Consider the following 24,661-nt stretch of genomic DNA (forward strand, 5'->3'; position numbering starts at 1 on the left):
CTCTAATGAGCATTGGCCAAAGGTATCTTAATTAACTAAACGAGATAATATAATGCTTTCTTTTATAAGATATGTTTTGTAACGAATATTCATATCAAAATTTGAATTAAACATCTTACTAATATTATAAATGCGAATGTTTAGATGGATGTTTGTTGTTGTTGTTAAACGAGATAATATAATGCTTTCTTTTATAAGATATGTTTTGTAACGAATATTCATATCAAAATTTGAATTAAACATCTTACTAATATTATAAATGCGAATGTTTAGATGGATGTTTGTTTGAAGGTATCTCCGGAACAGCTTAACGGATTTCGCTGAAATTTGGCATAAATATAGTATATTGTCTGGAAGAACACATAGGATACTAATTAGGTTCTTTTTTTTAATTCCGGACGGAGTCGCGGGCCACAGCTAGTTATAAGATATTTATGAATTATTCGTATCTTCCGTGCTATCTTACATGATTCAACATATTTCGCATCCAATTAGGGCGTTGGCACAGAAACGTCACATTTTATTATGTCATGTTTTATTCATATTGCGCATTCCATCTCTTGAGTATACGTTCCTAATTACAGTCAAGGAATGAGCATCAAACAATCGTATCTGAGGCCGGTGACCTTAAGGTCTAAGGCACGTCTGTTTGTCATTAATATTTATGGGATGCGTTTCCAGCTATAGCTTGCTTCACCGAAGCTCTACGACCCACGTGTTAATTAACTGAAGTAACCATTGTTTCTTTACCAGAAAGCGATAAGTAGACACAAGTTGCACTTGCAAGGTACGACTTTTTAACGAGTTATCGCTATGTGAAGTGTTTAATATATGTTTATGAGATTGCGATCAATTTCTGTCAAATGAACTAGTCTAATAAATTTCTTTAAACTACACATTATTAAAAGAATCGTGTTAAAACGACTTAGTATTTGATAAGCATAAAGAGTGAGCTGTTGACGGGCGGACGTGGGCCGTCAGAGTCGTCGCAAAACTAACGAGGTTTCCACGAATGCAACCGACCCTATGGAACGCTTACAGAATCAGTAATCTTGACACTAATATCGCATTAATGTTCCTCATATGCATACATTTACATTCCAACTGAATTCTCTAAGCGTTTACTCGAAGAAAGCCAACGGTATTTCAACTAATCACAAGTCAATGACAAAATCATCGATGCGATGACTGTCGAAACGTATCACGAGATGACATTTTAAGTCTTGAGCTTATTGACTTTCGACTCAATATCGTTTGATTCGTCACTTATTTAGATTAATGTACTGTCAATAAATTTAGTAAAGTCGTTATATATAATGCAATCTAATGGTGAACACGGGTCGCTGGAGTCAGTTAGACATGAATCGATAATAAGTCAAGATAAACCGACATTGTCAATCGCCCCTTGAGCGTCTGCGCTCAATTGAATGAATGTTCTGACACACATTATGTTGTTAGTAAGTGCCAATAGCTTTTTGTGCGTTGATTTTTTTATAACAACAATTAGAACGACGGCCTCGAATCAATGTAGGCTAATTTTATTTATTACTTCTAGCGATCGTTGTAGATAATATCTCGTTTTCTTATCGTGAGACTGCTTTGCCTTACAATATATTAGTATAAAGTGTTAACAATCTAAATATTCTTCTAATGTTTCATCAACATTAAGTAGACATTAAGTTATCCCGTGTGCTCATGCCCTCATGCCCTTGCTTTTAGCATTTATATTCCAAAAAAGATTGTGATGTTGTTTGTAAATGGTTGTAGACAAAAACAAGTACATAGCTAAAACTGTTATAGGTATAACAACATTATGTTTGAAGGCAAAGATGTTTTAAAGTTTACTGAACGGAAGTCTCGCTTCCTATAAACACGCACGACAGTCATTAGCTTACTTGATGATCGTGTCTCTATGATGACTTTCGGAACTAGTACAATTGTTCTCTATAAACATAGAATTAAATACGTAATGGGATAAACTGATGTTTGATTACTCGTTATTAAGTGACTGGTAAATCTGAAGGACGTTTTAAGTATTATATTATAATTATGTTGAATTAGTACTCAGGTTCGATGAAAAAGATCTTAGCTGATACATAATATGTTTAAATTATTTACTTTAATATTCGATTGTAGACATTATTCGTATTAAAATTTTATTGTTTCTTTATATATATAATTCTTCTGTGAGTGTGTATGTCACTGAACTTCTCTCAAACGACTGGACCGATTTTGATGAATTTTTTTGTGTGTTCAAGGGGGTCAGGGAATGGTTTAAATTTAATTTAATTTAAATTCACAATTTTGTCCGCTGAACAATGTTTTTTTTTAATTAATTTTTTATTTATTAGTAGTTGTTGATTTTGGAATGTTTTACATTGGATCCGACAGACGGCGCTACCATCGCAGTGTCTAATTTTAAATAATATTCGAATTTTAATTTTAGCTTATTAAAAAAGTTTGAAATTTTCAAATTAAAGACGTGTATGCAGGACAACGTCTGTCGGTCCGCTAGTATTTGATTATAGTTTTCCTCTTTACTGAACTTTGGATCCACGCGATAGTATTATAACCATAGAAGGACTTGAAGAATTTCTACATAAACATTTTTAACACACTGACATGAGGCTAATCTTACTCATATTATAAATACTGTGGTTTAGATGGATGGATGTTTGTAAGAAGATATCTTCGGAACGGCACAGCAGATCTTAATGAAAATTGGTAAAGATTTAGAACATTGTGTGGAAGAATACATAGGCTACTTATTTTTTTAATTTCGCGCGGACGCAGTTGTGAGCTAATGTTAAATACACGCTAATTTCAAAGGGATGTAAATTATAATTCGATTCATGTAACGTTATCGGGTGCTATTCTTTGTGTTTCTTTTAATATCTATTGCCCTTATAACAAATAAGGTCAGGACATCTTTATACAGTTCGTGTAAACGAAATGTTTTTTATGCGTCATCGCTTTCTTCGAATCAATTGGAATGTTGTTTGCATTTAACGATACTTCCCGGCATTCCCTTCTTTGTATTCGAATTCAAGTAACACATTTAACGGCTTTTGTTAAATGGTTTTAAATGTCTTATAATGTTTTTACATTTTGTCAGTCTGTTAGAAATTGAATTAATTTCTTCAAAGAAAACGTATTTACTGAATTTAATCGTCTTTTTTATCCTTTTTCCAATATTATAAATGCGTTTGGTTGTATGGAAAGAAGGGTGGATGGATGTTTTTTAGAATATCTCCAAAACTGCTCCATGGATCTCGTTGAAATTTGGTATAGATATAGAACATTGTCTGGAAGAACACACAGATTTATAATTATATTTTTTTTTAATTCCACGAGGACGGAATCGCAGTCGAAAGCTAGTATTATAATAATTAATTTCAATTCAACACATTGGTTCTATCATTCTGTTGTTTAGTAAAATGGATAACTGATAGTCAATTTACCAGTTAATCAGATTCTTTAGCCTCCAACATCGTGTCGTTTCAAAACTTTTCGTAAATAAATAACATAATCAATTATGTTGTAAAACGAAATTAATTAAATTTTTTCATAAAAATTATGAAATGCTTCAAAAAAGACCTTTCATGTATAGTTTTATTCAACTTATTGAGTAAGTCCGCAAGTATTAAGGTTTCTCGGTCCAGTTAACCCTGGCCTAAAATCTCAGTAATGTTTTCATCTTGTCATTCAACGTTGTTTGTAAGGATTCAGTTGTCAGGTATGTTTACATATGAATTTATATAACAATAAACCTTTTACTCTGACCTACTTATGTAATTGAAAGATATTGTTGGTTAATTTTATATAAAAGATCAAATATTTATGATCAAAGAAATAAACAAAGATTACACTTCGAACTTTGATCATAACCAGTTGGTAAATAGACTAATGTGTCACTTGAAGGCTTTTTACCGTCTTCCTAGATCGTCGTACAGAAATCCCTTGCATTTTTTTTATATCATGAGGTGGCAAACGAGCGAGCGGTCACCTGAAATCGCTGAAATAGCGAAGTGACCGTTGCCCATAGACATACGCAATTGCATATGCGTTGCCTACCTTTAATCGACGGAGGAGAGGATGCACAGAAAGAAAATATCTTCCCTATCCATGCATCCTCTCATCCGGAAAGTCCACTTTCACTTCCCATCCTTTCCTTATAAGAAAAAGGTGGGAAGGGAAAGAGGACTAAATTAGGCCTCCGGAACGCACATTCATCAGATGAAACGCGGAATTGCTTCTACTTGATATGATACTTCTGTGTGGTCGTGGTATTTCACCGGGCGAGCCGGGCCGATTAGTACGAAGATGTTAAAGCGGGCTCTACCACTGCTAAAATTTGCATTATACGGTCTTCTTGATTTCTGTATTAAATTCAGAGTTATATAACATAACATCAATTGGTTATAAATGTTTAACATCGATAGTAAAACGGGTCGTGTAACATTAACTTCAATTAAGGTTCCAAATCGGTCCATTAGTTAATCCGTCCCTTCGTCGCCTTGTAATAAAATCGCACGTTATGCGGGACCTACATGATATATGTAATATAGAATATACGGGTTTTGATATAGCGGTAAATCTATTTATAGCATACTCACGTTCCATTTATAGTTAGTAATATAAGGAAATATTATGAAAATTGTCACTACACCCACATACTTGAACTAATAAATACCGTAGGTATATCCTCGGAAATTTGATTTAGAAAGTTACATACGTGTTTGGTGTTTTTGATTGAATAGTGTCTTGTCATGAAGTTTAAAAGATTTACTTAGAAACCAAAATCTTTAATAGGTTTGACCTTAAATAATTGTGTAAAACAGATACGTATGTACGTACAAAGTAAATGGAACATTAAGTCTTCGTACACAATTTGCCGAATTCAGACTTGTTAATTGGTTACTTAGGGAGATTTTAAATGTAGATTTAGATGAGAAATATTTAAGTAACTATAAAAAGATTCTAGGTGCGACAGAAAGTCAGTTGCCTACGGCTAGAAATAAATACTTTTCCAGTACATTTGGAGTTCATAATTTATACCTATAAGTGTTAAATTAGCCCTTAGGTACACAGTATCTCACGCACAGGTTCGACAGTTGTCCGTGAACTCTAGTCCTTGTGTTAAAACATTGAACCCTAGGTTTACTTGATTATTATAATGTTCAACTCATTTACATTAAATCAGCATTTATAATTTGAAAACTTAAGTGTTAGACCTTTGCGTTTTTAATATTTATTAGTATATGAAAATCAATATTGTTTCAAAACATAACCAAACTAAAATACCTAAAGTAAAGAAAAGTTAAAAACATAACAAGCATCATATTTGTTTAACTATAATATAAAGTGGTGTAACCTTTATTTTTTTTTATTTTACGCGAATTTTATAACGTTATTATTATTATAAATATTCCATTATTATGCGAAACTAAAACATCGTAAATGGTAAAGTTTAAAAAAATCCTTTGAACACTTGTATTTTTAAACTCGTTGACTTAAAGCCTTCGTGAGTCAGAAGTGCTTTGCGGTTTTTTATTAACAATCAGATTTGATTGTTTCTGTGGAATTTTTGAGTATTTCTTAAGAACGCTGTTACATTTATTGATTTAACGAAAAAATTTTATATACTTTACGGTGAAAAAGGTTTTATTTATCAAAACATAATCTATGGCATCAGATATTTAATCTACACTCATCGTTATTGTTGAAGACTGGCAAGTTTTGTTTTTTAAATGGCTTCAAACATGTCATATGCTACATGCTTAATCAGTGGAAATACCCCTTTAGTGTCTTGTGTTGTATAATTTGTTCTCCATATATGAGAGATTATCGATAGTAATTCAGCAAAGCATATCCAACTATAATACAATTTTCAGTATCTAAATGCTTATAGTAATCATTTTACGCATCCATCTATGATTGGATAGACACATGAAACCGTTAGAGTCGGCTATAACTAATAAATCGCTTTTAATTGACATACGCGTTGACCTACTTCTATTGGTGTAGACACGTTTTGCCCAAACTGGTTGTTAATTTACTAACTACATTATCAAAATACTGGATTTGGGTGTAACACTGGCCTGCGCAATTAAAAAAAATTATATATCGTAAAGAAGTTTTGCCATAGTACTTTTAAGGCGCATAAATTTTATTTTTGAAATACTATTCTTATATACAAATATTACTCATTTGAAGCAAAACTTATTTATTTATTTTTGTTTATTAACTTTGCATCTAGTGAGTAATAAAGTTTATAAATCTAATAATAATTGCTAAGTATTCTCTTGAGGAAACGACACTTGAATGAGTTATAAGATGGCTTGGTTTTTGTTAGGGATTACCAGAAATTGTCGCGGTTTCCTGTACAAATCACACAAAATAATGTGTAATTATTATAATATTTTATGACGCATACTCTTTTCATTGTTTTCAATTCGCTTTCAACTTTTTTCAATATTCATATCGAGCGAATTTAATCCGCAGATTCGATTCCTACAGGAACACTTGGATATGACATGTTTGATTTTTGGCGACCGCGCTCGTGCTACCACCCGCTCCTCAACGTGAACAAGCAAATAGAATTACTCTGACTTTCGTAGGATGCCTGAAATTGACAAAAATGTGAGCATCGAATATAAAAAAGCTAGAGAAAGATTCCAGAATCTTGCCCGTTGATATTTGACACCTCTAATTACTCTTCAGTTACTTTCTTTGTAGTTTAAACGTTCGTGAATATCAAATGAATATTTAAAATTATACAAAGAACTCTGTAGATCTAATAACAAGTATAACCAAGTCACATTTTACTTGTTCGACCTGTGAATAGATTTCACATTTTTATCGTGTGTACGCGAGACTGGCTTTCGAGAGTCCCATATATCATTTCTAAGGGCTGTCACTTAGCTAAAACATTTACGATAAAGATACAACGAAAGTAGGTAACGTTAAGTGATAAAGTTAAATGTTACGTGCAATCGGTATATAAATGTTGATAAAAAAGTTGAAAAGATTTACGAAGAATAATACGGAGAAATCGCAGATTAACTACACTATAGCGGTTTTCAAGTGCCATTTATGTTCTTAAAAATTTAGTTGTAATCTGTATTTTGTATCGCAACCCTGAATAACTTCAAAGGGGAACGATCCAAGCATTCTGGGTGCCGAATCTGCTTATTAATTAACAAAAGCAGTTGTGATTGAAATGGGAAGCCCGTCGTTTGAAGTCCCCGAAAAAATTTAAACCTATAATTAGATGCATACGCGGCAATAGGGCGGTGGCAGTTCCCACAGCGTAGCGCATGTAATTTTAGAATGCATGTGAAGTCGTAAATTTGTTGCAGCTCCCCTTAAATCTACATTTGTACCATAATATATAGACTTGTATAATAATGTTTGAAAGACTCACAGGAAAAAAACTTCGTTTCGATCACAACTAAGAGTTGACTATCAGCAAGACTTTACTACGCACTTCGGCTATGTGGATTTCTGAGACCAAAATCTTTGTATGAAACATATGTTTCATACAAAGACATGTTTTAAACGGGGTTTTTTGTCTCAGAAACCAACAGTAGGTGAAGATTTAGTATAAAAGTCTACACTAATGGGCTGCTTAAGCGACCACTAAACCGTTTTGAGTGCGACATATGTAACTTTACGTTGTGTGATTTATTTTTTGTAATATAATTATATTATATGTCTTAAAGTTTTAAAACAGTTTATTCCAAAGATGACGTTCATTTTGTGAGCCATTCATCATAATATTTGAGCGGGAAAGCATTGACAGAAACAATGACGTCATTCCGAATCTCGTCTCGATTAGGACCTATAAAGTTGGGACGTTGCTCCGGGTCCGATGTTTGTAGTGCGCTGACCTCAACTTGATCGATAAATGAACTTTTATAATACAAAATATAGTGGCACTGTTGTTTTTTGTTTGTTGGCAAACGAAAGTGTGTAGAAACATTCAATATTCTGGATCGAGTTGCATCGCTATGAAATATATTTTTTTTTGAATTAACAAACAATTATTTGATTCTGCAGTGTTTCTACGTGTATTGCCTACCAGTTGTCAACCGAACACCGTGCGCACGGAATTTAAAAAAAAATACTCAAACTATGTTCTACATCTATGCCAAATTTCAAAGTCTTTGCAGCCGTGAAGATACTTTGTAACCAACACCCCTACATCCATCTAAACTTTCGAATTTATAATATAAGTTAGTTTATAATAGTCTCATGTCCACGCGATGTTAAAAGACATCGTCATAAGTGATGTACATGTTGTACAATTCAGCGTACCATTGTGCTATTTAAATTGCAATAACAAACCATAATTTAGTGTTTTCTATCATTCATTATGAAAATAATCTAATTTAAGCAATGCTTAAATAATTGTTAAATATTTATTCGGTTATGAATTAATGATTTAAGCGAGGTATATTATACATGTGATGGAATTTATAATAAGCATTATGACAAACTAGCTGTCGCCCGCGACTATACACGGGATTAAAAAAACTTAAATAGTGGTCTTTCAGGTTATGTTCTACGTCCATCCATCCATCCAAATATTCTCATTTATTATATTAGTAAGGTAATTTAGGTATCTTACTTTACATTTCTCCTTAATTATACAGTCAAGGACAAGTCAGAAACATGTCATGACCACATATAAACGCCTTAAATTATAGTTCTTATGGTGAAAATCTATATGAGTTTCATCATCATCATCAGCCTACATTAGTCCACTGCTGGACATAGGCCTCTCCCATGGCACGCCACTGAGCACGATCCTCGGCCACTCTCATCCAGCTCTTGCCAGCTGCCCTGCGAAGATCATCGCTCCACCGAGTCTGTGGACAAGTTTATGAGTTTCCACTCATTTAATTCTGTTAAATGTTTGTGTTTCTGTAACTGACCTTTTGCACCATTATTTTGTTTTATTGCGTGACGTATTCTGTAGTTATCGGGGTCTACATGCAGACTAATCATACTTCACTACAGTTAACAAATTATCAAGTAGATATTCGTAAATATGTTGATAACATTTGTTGCGAAAGACCATGTATGTTTTAATTACTTATTATTTTATTAATTATTAATTAGATAATTATTTTAAAAGCAAATCAAGATTTTGGAGATAACAAAATTATAATTGCGTTTTGTTAAATTATATATTTTCTTGTTTCAGGTACGAAAAATGTAATTCGTGTTTATATTGGTAAGGTTAATTGTAATTATTTAATTTGTTTAATTATTAATTACATTAATTAATTGTAACAAGTATAAAATTTAAAGGCTGAACGATAAAAATGTTTAACATTTGAATAGTTTATCTCGTTATTTAAAGCGTTTCGTCTGATAAGTGTGCGTCCCTGAGACCTAATTTAGTCCTCTTTCCCTTCCCACCCTTTTTCTTATAAGGGAAGGATGGGAAGTGGAAGTGGACTTTCCGAATGAGAGGATGCATTGAAAGGGAAAATATTTTTTCTTTCTGTGCATCCTCTCCTCCGTCGATTAAAGGTAGGCAACGCATATGCAATTGCGTATGTCTATGACCAACGGTCACTTCGCTATTTCAGCGATTTCAGGTGGCCGCTCGCTATAAAAAAATCTTATAACCTCAAAATTATATAAAATTAATTTCACTCTATGTTCTACTATATGGTTGGCCGCTCACAAATCTTTCTACAGAACAATTTGAGAAACAAATTATGATCACCCACGTTATTTAGGTAGGCGATAGAATTACCATTTACGTGGTTTCCCGTGCGTGACGTGTATGGGCCTCGGATCGTCGACCCATAGTCAAAGAAAGCCTACGCCTATCACCGCAGGACTACGACCTCTGTATATGTTGAAACAATTTTAACAATGCTTCGTTATAACAACTTTAACTGAATCAACCTTGATTCATGCGAGGAAAATGAAATAAGGGCGTAAGTTCATTATCGCCTCGAAATTACTCGGACATGGCGCCAGATTAATACTTCGTACGTTGAATATATGTACAAGCATTGCTAGTAATTGTATAAATAATACAAACATACTTTCATATATTCAAACGTAATTTTAGTCGGCAGTTCGTAGCAATCGTGAGTTCCTATTTGCCAAAACACTTCTACAAAAAGTTATTGTCATCACTTTCCTTTCTTTCTTTAAATTTAAAAATATGTGTGAAGTCCTCCAACCCGCACTGGGCCAGCGTAGTTGACTATGGCCTAGTCACCCTTGATTTAGGGTAGGCTCGGAGCCCCTCAGTGGGGACGTATAGTGAGCTGATGATGATGACCTTCCTTTCAGTAGTTGAAGTTACGGTAAATGATAGTATATAGTAACTTAAGAGCAGCAAGTTAACATATGGAATATTATTGCTAAACTAATCTAGTACAAAATTTATTAAATAAAATAATGTAACTTTCAATTTTCAATTACGTATACAATTACACAGTTGGGCATTAATGTTAACAATGTGTTAACTTGTCCGGGGTTGTAATGTAGGGTCAAACATTTGACAATTCATCAGGGTCTGTGAAAGACTCTGTCTTCGTAATCACAGACATTAGACACCGCCCATTAAGAACTGGAAACTACAGATTTCTCACGTTCAATGTAACCGCAAACAATACGATGTTGATTGTTTGTAATTATGTTTGAGTTCGCAGCGACGTTACTGCGATGTGATGACGTCATATAAATTACTGTTTTTGTTGCCAAGTTTGAAATTACCAAATTAGGATGTAATACTAAAATGACATTTCTGGTCTCAGGAGTAAACCCTTTGGGACCGTTTGACCGAAAATCTACAAATTGCGGAACAACTGGTCACGTAATGTTCTGGAAAAGTACGATAAAATATCACAGTGGTCATTTTTATCTCTTGATAATATTTGTATAATGTACATTGAATTCGTTTGCGTAGATATTCTCTTTGTTTAATTAATCATCTACTTTCCCATATTCCATTCAAGTCTTTTTGTATAGATTTGAGGAGAAAAAAAATGCATTATGATTTTTTTAATTAATCATAAATTACATTTTGAATGTCATGTATCATTCCCCTAAGTTTATTTGCTTATAGCCACCCCAAGTTTTTTGCTTAATGATATCCTTAGTGACTCACGTATACTCTGACTGCTACACCTGCGAATTTAAAAAGTTAACTCAAATTATAGGACGATGTTTTTTTTTGTTTTGGTAGCACTATGCCGCCCTCTCCTTTTCCCCTATCATGGTGGCCAGAACCTTTATTATCTTTTAACATATATTTTTTTTTTCCTATCTTACTAAACAAGTATATTTCCTAGGCTAATACATTTAAAACTGAAAATACATTTAAAATAAATATTAAAATAACTAAGAACTACAGATAGGCAGTTAGCCTTCTATTGTAAATCAAGAGCTTGTATTTACTCAGTGCAACATCACTTTACCGTTAGTTTGCATTTACAGTCGAACCAGGATACGCAAGAAATCGTTTATCCAGGTTCGACTGTTTTAAAGAAATAATTAATAAGACTTGACTTTATCAATTAAATGCATACAGGATTTATTTTATTTATAAAAGATTAGTTTTGACATATCCTTATAATATTTACTGAATCACTGTCTTAAAAATCTAAGTAAAATATTTGTTTTTGTGTATGTTTCGACAGTGAAAACGTTAAGTTGGTTAAATAATAATTGCTTTAACATGCGCATACGCAACCTTATTGTCGATGATCGCATTGCATGTAAGACAAGAACATTGTGTTAGGAAATTATAACATCCATCATATAATCATAACGTATCATGTTTTGTAACTGTTATGTAAATAACGTATTGTATGGATAATATTGTTAACAGTTAACTCTTGTTACTCATACGAAATCATCAAATTTAAATTTTAAATTATTCATACTTTCCTGAGACATTATAATAAACTTATATAAAAACTGCTATAACAATCACGTATATTCAATCAGTCTGGTGGCGGCACCGACTAGTTTCACCACTCACTCTGATGAAGGGCCCCCGATGGACTTGAAACTAGTCAGTGCCGCGACCGGACGAATATACGTGAGTGTTTTAGTCGTTTTTATATAAGTTTATTAAATTTTAAAGTTGTTTAAAAGATGAACTACTTCACTCCGCGGCGTTAAATGTTTAGTCAATCACTTACCGTTGGTTTCTAAGGCTAAAATCTCCGTTTAAAACAAATTGTTATATCTGGTTTGTCAAAGATAATTACAGTGATGACTATATGTTTTATACAGTTTGGCCTCAAAAACCATCGCTTAGTAGATTAAACTATTAATTAATATGGATTAATGGAATTAAATTTAATTAATTAAATTAATTGGATTCCCTTAGTGACAATATAATTATAATCAATAAATGCTGTATTAAATCTTCAAAGTTTTAATCATACATATAAGTAAATTAAGTAGTAAAAATTGTTATGCAACGTCCTATTATTTTCCTTGCATGAGTCGTTTGTATTTTTCTTATGCAACTAATTTCAAACTGATTGTTTTTGTGACGTATCGAATGTTGTTATACAACCTTTAAAAACCAAATCATATTATATCTTAGCCCTTTCAAATACTTTTATCCTTAAACAAGTTCATTTGTTCATTTATTTTACGCACACGTGCCGGACTGTTTTAACTTGTATGTCTAAATATACGCAAGTCAGTCTGGCCCAAGTTCAGGGACCTGGTAGTGTATAGTGTTTAGTCTAGCATGAAGGATAGTTTGCTAACTGCAGTACTGTTTACTGACTTAGTACATTGGTTCGTGTAAAGTTAGGTAAACTAATTCTAGTCACACCAAGTCAAATCTGTGTATGCGAACAAATATAAAAAATGAGTTTTCTGTTTGTTACTCCACTACTGTGGCTTGTACTGTTATACAAGGTATAGTTGTATTCATAAACTAGCTGTCGCCCGCGACTCCATCTGCGCAGAATTAAAAACAAACTTAATTAGAAGCCTAAGTATACTTCCAGACTGAGTTCTACATCTATGCCAAACTTTAAAATCCATTGAGTCGTTCTGAAAATACCTTCAAACATCCATCTATCCATCGAAACATTCGCATTTATAATATAAGTAAGAAGTAAGATTGTAGCAAAACATTAATAACAATGAAGTAAGATGGTTAGATAAATATATTTTCTAACTAGACTAATGAAAAGACTATAATGTAGTTAAAAATATAACTTCTAAATACAGTTACAAAGCGTATATTTTTAAAACGGCAACCCTTTTACACACGAGTACGTAACGTTTTTAAAGACTGTGAATGTACACGTGCATAAAATTAATAAATACCTCAGCCCACGTTCAAAACAGACCGGCAACTTGCGAGGCCTTTGCGGACGCGCTGAAACGTACTACCAGATTCCTACGGTCAAACGCTTGCAAACTCCAGGAGTACATTTTTTAAATTATCTCTCTGTTGTATGCATAATTTTGGAAGTATATTATATGTCATAATTGGAATGTTTATTTTGGGCAATTAAAACGACTAAACTTTGTATTGTAATATCTTAAATCTTTTTTTTAATAATATGAATTAGAAGATCAAATCGATTCGCAAATCGTATCGCAATCGTATTAAATGAGGTAAATTATTGTTAAGCCTCACAAAGTTTTTACAACGAGACAAGGCTCGAAATCCTACTTCGTTATTGATAGTAAAATAAAACGTAAAAATTACTGACGTCACTTCTATTAAACTTGAATTAATTACTCCTTACCGACGTAACTTAAGCACTAATTAAAGCTAAGTACATACAGTGTGCTATGTTTATCGTCTAACCGCAGCCTATGCACGGCGTGACTTTGAAATGTTGTTTCCACGTGGTTACATCTCCGAGGTAAACGATATTGTTTGGTACTCCTTACACGATCTCGCATTACTTAACTATAGCAAAAATACTGCGCTATTTGTCTTATAATAAACATACTTAAATTATTTAAGCAATATATTACATTAAGTTACATGACAATAAACTTACTAGATAAATACATAAATGGGCTATTTACATAGCTACTGTTAAACATAGTAGGTACCGCTCTGCACCATCTTTACCAAAGTAAACAAGTATATAAACAATTTTAGTCCATATATCTCTCATCCAGTGATTTAAAGGCATATATTGTGTTTATTTGTGACCAGTTACACATAGCTATGAGCTGATACTGTTGATTCTAGGTATACTTTTTTAAAGAAGGATGATAATCTATACTAATATTATAAAGCGGAAGAGTTTGTTTTCTCATTTGTTTAAACGTGCTAATCTCAGGAACTACTGGTCCGATTAAAAAAAATCTTTTTTATTGGATTGTCCATTTATAGAGGAAGGCTTTAGGCTATATAACATTAAGCTGCGACCAATAGTTCTTTTTAAATTCAGCGTGGACGGAGTCGCGGGCGATAGCTAGTGTCTTTATAAATGGGTTATAGTATAAACCTACTGTCACACATTGTATGGAATATTTTGTCTATGCAGTGTTTTTATAGGTATCCATGTGCACTCGGCCCATCTGTTTGATTAGCTCAAACGAACGTAACGTGCGACGGACGCGACACGGTGCATGTGCTTCAGTGCAATTGACCGTGTGATACAAAGGTTGGACGTATGCAGTTAATGAACTATAGGACTGTTAAAAATCTATTGTGTTTAGTATATGTTAAGAAAAAAAATGACATAAAATTGTAGCTAGTTATTTGCGAAATTTATTTGGAATGATGTCATGTGACCTTTAGGCACAAAAGCACATTTTAATTTTTGTGTTATATATCTTTTACTCACGTATCTTTTCTTGTTTTCATTAACGATTTCAATACTTAAATTACCTATTTAAATCACTGATAACCCTGTAACAATATGCCGTGTTGCGACGTGACCGCATTTCGTTGAGACGAGACGTGTGGTCAATCTGTCCGCGCGATGTCGCGCTGCACAAATAGACCTCGCACGTGTAAGGCCACTACACTGTTGGCACTTGTACGTTCAGTCACGGCTAAATACATGCATTGTTTACCACCTTCTTTTAGCTCTACAGACCTTTGTGGTCCCTGGCTTGGTCTAGCAATTTCTTCCATCATTTTGTCGTATCTGGTGATTTTGTGAAAAATTACATGAATAAGATGGGCGTGACGATTGAAATAATTGTTGCGCTAGAGGGCAAAAACCAAGTGCACCTACCCCACACAGGAACAAGAACAGGGAGATGATGTTTGTGTCTATTGTAAGAAATATAAATTTAGTCTAGATTTCTCTAGTAACAGAAAAATAAAGAATGTTAGCTTGGCATGGACATGACGAAATGTAAAAAGAAGAGATATCAATGTGAACTTTATTGATTACTATAAATTACTGTTTAATATGTACTATAAAAGGTAAATATTGTGAAGGGAAACTCAAGTATTACGCGCCTAGTAACAAGAAAGCTTACACGAGCTTTCGATTGTCAACAACGATTACATTCAACCTCATTTATCGGTCATGTGGGTCGTTTACCATCGCTCGTGAACGAAAGCTATTCTTAACTCTGTCGGCCCCAACTATAGAGCTATAAAGATATAGACATGTATTAGTTTAAGTGTGGACCAATCATCGCATTGCATTTATGAAATTGTTTTGTAGTATAGCTTTAAAAATTCTTCTGAATGACGATAAATTAATACAATTTACTATGTCGTGTCGTAAGATTTTCATAAATCATGTTTTATATATTCCTTTTAGTAACGCAAGCTTTATGTCAAGCAGAGGCTTATGTTATTTAATAAATTGTTAACTTTTTACTATAAGAATTTGTTTTAATATGATCTAAAAATTAAAAGAATACTCCAGACCATTGAATATCCTTAATTTACTGACAAAAAGTTTATTAATAAACTTTTAAATATTTAAGTTGTGTGACATCGAATGATGCATCTGGTCACGCCTTTGGACAACATCGTTTTGCGTCAATATCTTTGCTTGTGTACATGTTGACCCGCGATGTTTGTGTAGTCTATTTCTTCCTACCGACGTGATTGATGTGTTAGTAGCTTTTCAATTTATTATATGATAAACTTCAACTTCTTGTGTATAGAAAATCAATGTAATAGTGTGATGTGAGTATTAGTTGTTACTTTGGTTTTGATAAGTATAATAACTAGACACTAAGTTACGTTTTAACTTTAACTGCTGGGTTGAGGAACACGGTTTATGCGCACAGTCCGAATGAAACATACGATGCGAGCTCTGTCTGACTAATGTGCACTGAAATTTATTTCATCATCATCATCATCATGATCAGCTCACCATACGTCCCCACCGAGGGGCTCGGAGACTACCCTAAGTTAAGGGTGATTAGACCATAGTTAACCAAGCTGGCCAAGTGCGGGTTGGTTGACTTCACACATATCTTTGAATTACTTCTCAGATATGTGCAGGTTGCATCACGATGTTTTCCTTCACCGTAAGAACATCGGATAAATGTACATATGTAAATCGGAAATCGAAAAACACATTGGTACATGGCGGGATTCGAACCCAGGACCTGCAGATTGCAAGTCAAGTGCTTGACCCCTGAGCCACCGACGCTCTCATTATCTTTACGCTCTCATTTAACTTTATTTGTTTTTTGTTTATTATTATACCATTAGATGGCATGGTAGCCTATGCTTACTTTAACGTACATATTTTATCATTAAATTGACGTATGAAAACGAGAGTAAAGGCTATTCTTCTATTAGTTTAGGAAATTCCAATGAACATATAATATTCATATCCATAAAATCTACAAATGCTAATTGATTTACGCATTGCATAGTCTAAGTGACAAAAATAAGCGTAAAGTAGTTTGCTGCATCTGGCTGGGAATATTGTGGTTAAGTAATAACTTTGTACAAATAAGCTATTGTTATGAATTTATTTATGCTTGCCACGTGATAGAAATACTATATTGGTGTTACTGAACATATTGGCTTTCTATATAGAAGCAATAAGTTGCGATCCTTCCATTTGAAAAATGGCGTCGTTGCTCGTAGTTTTATAATCTGTGCAGCGAAGTAGCGCTCTATTTCACACTTGAAATGTTCGAGACTCGAGACGACGACGGCGAGCAGTCTTTGAACCTCGGTGTACAATGTCTGTGCTTACCTTAACGTGAATGCTACCAGCTGACGTGAATGGTACAGTCGCCGCCATTCGCGGTATTCTACTTACAGCTATTACCTTGTACCTCGCAACGAATTTAAACTTCGCACCTTCTAAGGGTTACACTGACGACATGCTTGTATAAAAACAAAAAAGCATCCTTCTCATTATCTTTGAAAGAACAAAGAACAATATTTGTCATAATAGAAGTATCAAATCAGTTTAATTTGACAAATAATCAATTATTTTGGTCAAATAAAAACAACTGTGGGTTACCTGAAATGTACTCATGGCGATTGTGGTATATTGTATGCGCTACTTTAATATTTGCCAATCTTTAATATTTAATAGTGTGAAAGTGGTTAAAAATGTATCATTTTAGAGATACAACACCACCAATGAAGGCGACTGTACCTTAAGATTATACGAATTGATGTACGATATAGGATTATATTTTCTATATTAAAAAGGTTTCATATTCAAAATAGGTAAGAAGTCTAGACAGTCAGCAACTTGTGTAGGGGAGAAAAACATGAAGGTAAATACATATTTCTAATATGTAGCATTTTGATTTTAAAATAATAATACTAATAAAAATACGTAATATATATTTATACTAATAAGTAATGGTGGTGTTAAAAAGCCGTTCCCTCGGTTTATGACCTGAAACGCAAATAAAGAGGCTTCCCTCGACTATTCGTGTGGTGTGGGCGATGAGATGACGCTTTTGTTCCGCGTTGTTCCTTTTTCCATTATCTTTTGTTATACATATTGTGCTAGTCCTATAGCCGTAGGCTTTCTACACTAGGTGACCCTCGTAGTTCTTTGAATATATACGTATAAAATATTTTATTTTACATTCATTGTGGTCATAATTTTTTTTCAAAGGTAACATTCAAGTTACTAACTACTACGCTTAGATTTATTTAAAGGTTACGGTGTTTATTTCTTATACTAAATCTGTACCAACTAGCTTTCTAAGTGACCGCTACGTAAATAATTTGGGTGTGGCAGGAACACTCGAAAACTAAACAGAATTAATATCTGCTTTATTTTCTGAATTGCTTACTGGTACATATGAAGGACTTTAAAAACGAACACACGTAAATGTTAATCTGACTTTTACTAATAAATGCGAAAGTTTGGATAAATGGATAACGTACGGATGTTTGTCATAGGATGTGGAACATGGTCTGGAACAACATATACTTGCTAATTTTTTTTTAAACCGTGCAATCAGAGTTCCGGGCGACATCTATTTATGCATATTTTTAAAGCGTTATCGCAATGTATATTTCAATTTAATAATTTTTTTTCGATTCAATCTAGGTCAATGGTCCCTTTCTGTGTAACATCGACTGTACCTGTTCAATGTGTCAGTCGATTCAATGATGAAATCAGATACACTTCGCAAAACTAGGTCGAGCTCGATCCTTACTGGATTGTCATTAATTAAAACTTTCAGCGAAATATTGTTACTGTCAGATTTCGTGTTAAGTATTACAATTTGGTAATCATCATAAGTTCATTTTTCATTTGTTTTTAACCCTTATTGTGGCAAGATTTCTTTTTTGAAGGAAAGCAAAAAACAAAGTTAAAAAAAAACGAAGTTAAAAATTATTTTATAGTGATCGTATATTTTTATAAAGTTGTATGTATGGTATACTATACAAAATGAACATAAGGGTTAATAATGTCTGTTATTATTCTCAAAAATAACTCTTAAGTTTAACATTGTTTGATAAATTAATCTTACTAATATTATAAATACGAATGTTTGGATGGATGGATTGATGTTTGTTTGAAGGTATCTCCGGAACAGCTCAACGGATTTTGATGAATGGAAGAACACATAGGTTTAAAAAAACTTTTTTTTTAATTCCTCGCGTATCCCCGGACTACAGCTAGTTTAAAAAATATTTCAAATTACTGATACTATTACATACTAAGACAACATAATATTTTAGAAGTAAACAAAAACAGTTCGTTTATAGCAGTAAGGATCACAAATTGACAACTTTACGATGCAGATGTTTTGCAATAACTTTCACTGTCTACACCAGTCGTTACGATTCATGTTTATACAGCGTGTTCCAGTTTACCTGTAATAATAATAATATTTTATTAAAACCTGTTCTTGTAATTGCAACGAACATATTGCTCGCCCTCAACAGGAATATTGATTTAAAATATTTAATTTACAGTACGAACCTGGAGAATACGAGGTCAATTTTGACCTCAAGAAGCGAAACTTGGGTTAGAGAAACTATAAGCGAGTCTCTTGGACTCTCCGCTATTCAGGTTCGCACGTGATATTACTAAAATATACAATTTCTTCCAGATTACATTCAGCCGTTATAGAGTAACGTGGTCATAGACATCCATACATCCATACAAACTTTCGCAGAGTTATTAATGAAGCAATAAAAGACTTTTGCAATCAATTTCTGATATTTTATCTAATACTTTCATATTTATATTTCCTATACACAAAAACAAGCGGTTTAACGATTAGAAAGTTTTTTATATAACTTGATTAGAACTTCTTTACACCAAGTGTGTTATAACTATTATTAAAGTCATAATTGTACCAGGAAATTGTAATTTACAAAAAAAAACATATATATACAATAAATAAATCAAGAAATGTTACAAGAAACGCGTATAGCTGATATAATGTGTTTTTGATAATTGAAATTTTATGTACCTTTGTACACGAACTATTAAAACGCATTCATAATTAATTGGGCTTTGAAAAAGTTAGGAATTCTTTGTTTAATGTCTACACATTGGTATCACATGAGCGGAGTATGTTCATGTCACACTGCTTCGATTGTACTGAAAATTTTCACAAAGAAATTACTCAGAAATAAACTATATTTTAACAGTGGTAGAGCCCGCTTTAACATCTTCGCACGAATTGGCCCGGCTCGCCCGGTGAAATACCACGACCACACAGGAGACAGGCGTGAAGTGGAAGCAATTCCGCGTTTCGTCTGATGAGTGTGCGTCCCGGAGGCCTAATTTAGTCCTCTTTCCCCTCCCCACCCTTTTTCTTCTAAGGAAAGGATGGGAAGTGGAAGTGGACTTTCCGGATGAGAGGATGTATGGAAAGGGAAGCTATTTTCTTTCTGTGCATCCTCTCCTCCGTCGATTAAAGGCAGGCAACGCATATGAAATTGCGTATGTCTATGGGCAACGGTCTTTCACCTTATGATATAAAAAAAAACCTTTATTACTATGATTTATCAATAGTTTTAGATGCTCTGACTATGAAGTGAAGAATTTTACGAAAAGAAAGTCTACTAGTTTCAGGGTGTCTCCGAGTTCTATATAAGGCGTATCCCAGCGGTGTTGTATCATGTAACCTTACGCACTACGTTACAGCGGCATTGCAAATTTTATGAACTGTATGTCGGAGAAAGTTTTTTTTACGTAATTCTAATTCAAGTCGAAAGGTGTTTTATTCCGTAATATGTTAAACAATGTGAATCTAACTGGAGCATAAAATTCTTTAAAGAGATCTCTCTAGTGCAACGATAAAGATTTGTGTGCTGCGATGCGTTAATACTTGGTTGATTTTGGATCCAAATGTGTTTGAAAGTGTTGAGTTGTCTTAGACGGACTATATTAATGAAGTACTCAAGCAGGGTGATATTATGTGTACCCAAAATTTGCGTTTATGCGTAGGCGTAAAGTTCAAAAGGCTAGAGAGTTGTGTCGCGACTGCGTGTTACTTGCTGATATATATTTTTATGCCGTACAATATATGTATATTGCAAGTAAATGTCTTCCGGGCAAACATCTAGGGCATCACGAAGCCCCGCAAATTGACAGGCTTATGTCATGCATATTTCCTCATAATGCCTTCCTTCTGCTACTAACGCATTGAGCGTAAACATCAACACTGTAAGCAACTTTATCGATGAATACCAAGCACTGAATGTTTAACAAAACCAGTCTTTATTCCACATTATTAAAAATTAGTTTATGAATAACTCTTATTCAAATGTTGTATAGAACTATACGTACTTAGTGGTATTTTTGCTTACGCTAGCAGTCTGAATTCGAGGGGGACTAAGTAGTGCCCATGTAACCTAAGCGGTGGGGACGAAACGCGATACAAAGGATAGAGTTTTTATGGTTTTAGCGTTATGCGGTCCTTACCACTCACTGTCGACACTTATTCAGTCTCAGGGGGTCTGTGTGCGTGGTATGTTTTATTTATGTCCCCCTATTTGTCCGTTGGCCTTTCATGAATGGTCTTAGACCTTTTATAAATGCGTTTTATTGTAAAAAGCATTAAGTTTTGGCTAATTTTTCCAACGAATTTTTATGTTAAAGGTGGCAAACGAGCTAGGGACCACAGAGATTTTTTCCCTTACCTAAGGGGCACCTACGCCTATTCCAGTTATCCCTTCCATTATTTCCTTATAAAAAAGGTGGGAAGGGAAAGTGAGTGAGGGAGTAGGAAAAATTAGGCCTCTGGCACGCACACTAATCAATAGAAACGGAGAATTGCTTCATCGTCACGCCTATCTTCTGTGCCCCAAATAATGTTGGGTGCACAAATATACACATACAGATATTTGCATATAAACCTTACGATGAAAAGAAACCGACGCCATAGAGTTAAAAAAAAAACAGTAATAAAGAAAGAACTTTAGGAGACGATAACAGAGACGGCTTGATAAGTCATAGTAACTGCCACGTTCAAGCATAGATACTATTGAATCCTTTACTGATTATTTGGAATGCTATTTACTAATATAAGTATAACGTTATTCTGTTATGATGTACTGCTATATTAACAAAGTAATCGTTTAGTGACGTCATGTTGATGACGTCACTAAACGATTAACGTTATATTTAAATGATAATTATCCTTTTACAATAATCATTATTCCTAATTATATTTTCACACTTTTACAAACATACAGTTTGTAATTTTATTACTTACGGCAAATGGATATCTTGTTATTTATCACTTCATTCAGATTCTGTTTTATATTTTAAACAGTTAATTTTAATACAAATAAAACATTTTCTCTATTTTATATTTGTTACTATAAAGTAGCAAATCGTCCGAATTAATTTGAAAAGATAGACGAATTTAATCCCCTACCTTTATACTTTGTATGACAATAGCGTGACCAAAACGTATCACGCCTTTTTATGTTTAACATAATGTTCACATAGAATTCAAAAAAGGTCCACGTTCACAATGTATCTAGTTAATTTGACCCATAGTTTACGCATCGCATCTTTCACACTAATATAAAGACATTAAACTTTCGAACGTTGTAGTTTACTGTTGCACGGTAATAATATTTTCGTATAACTAAAACTAATGGGTCATTTGTTTAACCCTCGAGGGGTTATTACGTACCATTATAACGACTACTAGCTGCGGATCGCGACCCATCCGCGCAGAATAAAAAAAAAAAACTTAGTAAGTAGCCTATGTGTTCTTCCAGACCATGTTCTACATCTGTGCAAAACTTCATCAAGATCCATTGAACCGTTTCGAAGACACCTAACAAACATTCATCCATTTTAACATTCGCATTTATGATATTGGAAATATTGTGTAGATCTTTGAAATTAAAGAACAATGTTGCTATTAAGAAATTGGATCGTCTCTTACATACTTTGGTATAAGGACAAGAAGACGATATTGAGTCTTACAAAAAAGGGAATTATCTTCATTAACAAACTTTAATCTGAGTTCAATGTTTTGACAATTTTCTAAACGTAAAGTCTTTGCTTTCTTTGTTTGCATTAAATCGTTCATTTTTCCCGGGAGAATAGCAATAAAGCGAAACGAAAAGGGAACTACAATCCGGGCGATACAAAATTACCTGTCAAAGAAAGTGCCGGGACAAAATCCTTTGCTAATTACTTTGAAATTACTACCAGTTTTAACTATGTTCGTTGAACTATGTTAATACAAATCGTATTGACCTAGTTCTTTGGACATAATTAAATGGTTTTATTTTTATTCTTGTTTTAGTCCTTGGAATTATTAAAGCGTTTGTAAAATAGATTTGATGGTGTTTTTAGAATCCCCTTCTTACAAAGCCAAAGCCCATATGATTTAGCAGAAGAGCGCAGGGATGGACTTACCCATGCAGAGACGTACTCACCAACGCAGGGAGGGACTTCGTCCGTGGTACTCTGAGCTGGCTGTCTTTTGCCACAACACTTGTATTTTTTTGCTGTTGTATCTTTGAACTTTGTGTGTATAAGTTGGAATTTTCTTTTCTTTCTTTTAAAAATATGGCGAAAGTATCACTTAGATGTAATGGTGCAGTTGAGATAAATTACCTTTAATGAACAACACCTAAATCTATTCAAAGGATCTGGTATTCTTCTTATCAGTTACTAACGACTTGTAGAAAAAAACAAAGAAGTATTTAAATACTCTCGCAAGTATTTTTATTGGCTAAAAGCGTAGGTAAGGGACCTTTCTAAAAGTTCTATCTTTGGGCGTGGCCAGTCTTGTCGGGACAAGTAATAAATTGCCAGAGACCTTAAGTTTCTTACTTCTACACGTCGCTTCCTTAAGTTCTTTTATATCTCAGATTTATAAAACGTTTCCACCAATTTGGCTTTTTATTTAACGTCTACAAATTATTTAAAAAAAAAGTATGATGTCAATAAAATTAACATTGAGGAACGTTTTGCAGTATTTATAAAGTTGTAGTAAAGTTCAATTCATTGTAATATGAATATTAACTGTATCTCATAAAATAGTACGAAATAGCATTTAATATAGAGGGTAAGCAGTTGTAAAACAAAAACGTATTCCCAGAGGGCGGAATGCGACATTCTCATGTGGTTCCCCTATAAACCTCTTAGTTGTCAGATAAAGCCAGGGTTGTCGCTTTTGGAAGTTAGTATTGACAATCCTGTTTTATATTTACAAAGGACATAGTGACAAATATCATTGTATAACGTTATACGCAGAATTAACAGCTGACTAAAAGTTATTGAAGTAGTTACAGCTTAGTTTTTTTTTTCTTAACATAAAGACCGCAAAATTCTATATTTAAATTCACGACTTAGAAGGTAAACAATGTTTTTTTTTCATAACAGATTGTAATTTGCCTCGAAACAATTCGTACAATTTTTGTACTGCCAATATAAGTTATTAAATAGAATTACATCTTTGTACACAACCCTGAAATTATATTACACTAATGGAAAACTGTGTTTCATGAAGAGGGAATAAGATTTGCTCGATATAAAACATGTGAACTATATTGCGGGGTATTTTATTATTTAAAAATAATATATAATGAAGCAGATTGCATATAGTAAATAGATTATACATATTTTTAAGAGTATCCTAGTTCTATTAGGTTAAACTTATCCTAGCCTTTTTTATTTCTATACATATAAGCTGACCTATTTTTTATTCATACATATATCGTAATAAAGTACCATATGTAAAGTTTGATATTCATGGGTTTAAAAAAATATCTAATAAGTATTTAAAA

At 33.4% G+C, this 24,661-nt stretch overlaps 1 protein-coding gene across 4 annotated transcripts in view; it reads left to right on the forward strand.

Moving 5' to 3' along the window:
* Nucleotides 1–24,661, forward strand: part of Src64B (Tyrosine-protein kinase Src64B) — a 71,904-nt gene that overhangs the window by 26,660 nt on the left and 20,583 nt on the right. Inside the window, exon 2 of one of the 4 annotated variants that reach the window (XM_013317088.1) lies at nt 9,212–9,241. The exons of the other annotated variants lie outside the window; for them this stretch is intronic. The gene's annotated coding sequence lies outside the window, so the exon portion shown is untranslated. The remainder of the gene's footprint in view (nt 1–9,211; nt 9,242–24,661) is intronic. 4 annotated transcript variants of the gene reach the window in all.

Source organism: Papilio xuthus, unplaced genomic scaffold (genome assembly GCF_000836235.2).
Source record: "Papilio xuthus unplaced genomic scaffold, Pxut_1.1 DF826945.1, whole genome shotgun sequence".
In the NCBI taxonomy this organism is placed as follows: domain Eukaryota; kingdom Metazoa; phylum Arthropoda; class Insecta; order Lepidoptera; family Papilionidae; genus Papilio; species Papilio xuthus.